Source organism: Eleginops maclovinus, chromosome 16, assembly GCF_036324505.1.
Source record: "Eleginops maclovinus isolate JMC-PN-2008 ecotype Puerto Natales chromosome 16, JC_Emac_rtc_rv5, whole genome shotgun sequence".
NCBI classification, from domain to species: domain Eukaryota; kingdom Metazoa; phylum Chordata; class Actinopteri; order Perciformes; family Eleginopidae; genus Eleginops; species Eleginops maclovinus.
In genome coordinates, this window is record NC_086364.1 from 8,423,513 (window position 1) to 8,425,898 (window position 2,386).

General features: G+C 40.5%; 1 non-coding gene across 1 annotated transcript; it reads left to right on the forward strand.

Annotated features, from left to right (window-relative positions):
* Positions 1-743: 743 nt before the first annotated feature.
* Positions 744-815, forward strand: trnac-gca (transfer RNA cysteine (anticodon GCA)). The gene has a single exon. It is a non-coding gene; the product is annotated as a tRNA-Cys (tRNA).
* The last annotated feature ends 1,571 nt before the right edge of the window (positions 816-2,386 follow it).

Below are 2,386 nucleotides of genomic sequence, written 5' to 3' on the forward strand. Positions count from 1 at the left end.
AACACAAGCTATTTGCATAACTGTTCAGACCTGCTAATCACCCCATGCTCCTGCCCTACTTCCACTCTGTCAGCCTAATGCTTCCCAGCACTCTCTCTTTTGTGCCTTTCTCTTGTTGCTCTGGGAACTTATAGTGATCGACACATTAAATTGGGAGGTCTCCAGTCTAGTCTAGTCTCCAAACAGACATCCTTGTAGTGTGAAGGCCCAAATTATGAGATTGCCATGGTCTCCTTTCTTGTTGTCTCTTTTCTCACCAGCTTTACATGCATAGGGCTTTATGTTGGAACATGAAGAGGTGCAGGGATATGATCTGTGTGTATTATACAGATGAAGAATCGGGCTGTGGGATCGGATACTGTGAAAATGACAGAGCAGTCTGATGTGTCAAATTCTCACGGGACGGCAGGCTAAGTGGAGCTGCAGCGAGAGAGAGAGAGAGAATGAGAGAGAGAGAGAATGAGAGAGAGAGAGAGAGAGAGAGAGAGAGAGAGAGAGAGAGAGAGAGAGAGAGAGAGGGAGAGAGAGAGAGAGGGAGAGGAAGGCTTGGTGGGAAAACTGCTGATGTTACAGTAGTGTGATGTTGGTGTTACACACATTTCTTTATTTTATCAGATGGATATATGTGTGGCAACAGAATTTTTGGTTCAGTGTTATCAGTGTATAGACACTTACAGTTATTAATTATCTGATTAGACTAAACCAGTTTGACTAGTTTCATTTTTTAATGTAGCATTTCACAAGGGGGTATAGCTCAGTGGTAGAGCATTTGACTGCAGATCAAGAGGTCCCCGGTTCAAATCCGGATGCCCCCTTACTTTATGCAAAAAGCCAAATATTAACATTTCCCCTGCCTAGATAGTAATCATAGGAAGGAAGTAATTAAAATATGTTTCATATCACGAGTAGAAATACGCGTGTCATTGTTAGGTATACTCCGGTTGAACAGGACTCTGGAGTATTCACCATCTTTGTATCAAGCCAGGTTAAATCTCTGGTGTAGTCCAAACAAACTGGTCTTTTCATGGACAGCTTTCACAATATCTTGTGAGAACACCATTTGAATCAACCACAGGGAGTGTACAATTCATGTGTCATTTTACGTAAAACCTTGCATTCATGAATGATTCAAGAAATTGTGCATTTTGCTGATGCACCCCATGGTAAATTGAACTATTTAAAGCTTCACCCACACATTCTTTCCACAGTGAAGGACAGCACATCAAAAACATCACAGGACCTGGAGAATCGACACATAAATGTAAATTATATCATCCTTACATCGGTTCCTTTCAGGAACCCAACCTTTAGTTTTCAACCCGGTTGAAACCGCATAGATAATACGATCTGAAGGAAGAATATAACCCCTTCATTGTAAAGGCATTCTTTTCTAAATAAGATTATCTCAGCTGTTTAGGCTAAATGTTAAAACTGTGAAAAACTCAAATTTGTGAAATAAAACATGTTGATCGAATCCATTATCTACTATTTGGTCATTAAAAAAGACATTAAAATGGAAAACCAGTGAAATTCAACCTTTGTGATTCCTTCATTTATACTACTGTTGACTACAGCTGAGAAGGCAAAGGGAATCCCTGAAGTCTGACACTTCAAAGCCTCCTGTTACTCGATCTGTTTAGAAACGACCAACCCTCCGTGACCTCCCCACTTCCTGGGCCTTGCGGCTTTGCGGTCTCTCCCAACGGGCTGAAAAAAACCACCGAATAACATTCCCCATCAGGCAAGGACCAAACATTTCTGAGATGCTTGGTTCCCCCTGAGCTTTTATCACAATGTTCTCTTCTGATACTGTGACACCACCGTCCATCATCCCTACTATACCCCCCATGTGTATCTATTTAGGATTTTAATGCATGTTTTCTCTGCAGCCAGGGGTCTATTAGCATCCAGTATGATTAATTAACCTCCTTTTAATTTCCCGGTCTAAAATATTTTAACCTTATACTTGTTGTTTTTAAGACTTGTGGATTTGAGTTCATGTTTTTGTATTCCGTAGCAGCAAAGTTCAGTCATGGTTTATTGTTTACAGAGATCGAGCTCCACAGGGAGCAGGGTGATATACTGCAACATGGGAGGTGAGACAAATTAAGAAGCCATGACAATGAAAAGCAGATGTGACTGTAGGGCAGTTAAAGAACATGGAAACAGTGAGAGACAATATAGCAAATGCTGACTAATTGTTGAAGACACTCTGGTAAATGTGCAAACATAGGCTACAATGCATACAGTGTGAGTGGGAACGTTTTTGTTTAACTTGTTATTTGAAGTCAGAATTGATTTTACAATGTAATCGTCCTTCAGTTGCTTCACAATGCAATTCTGTCTGTCTCTGTGTATGAACCTCCATAATAATGAAGGATCCATT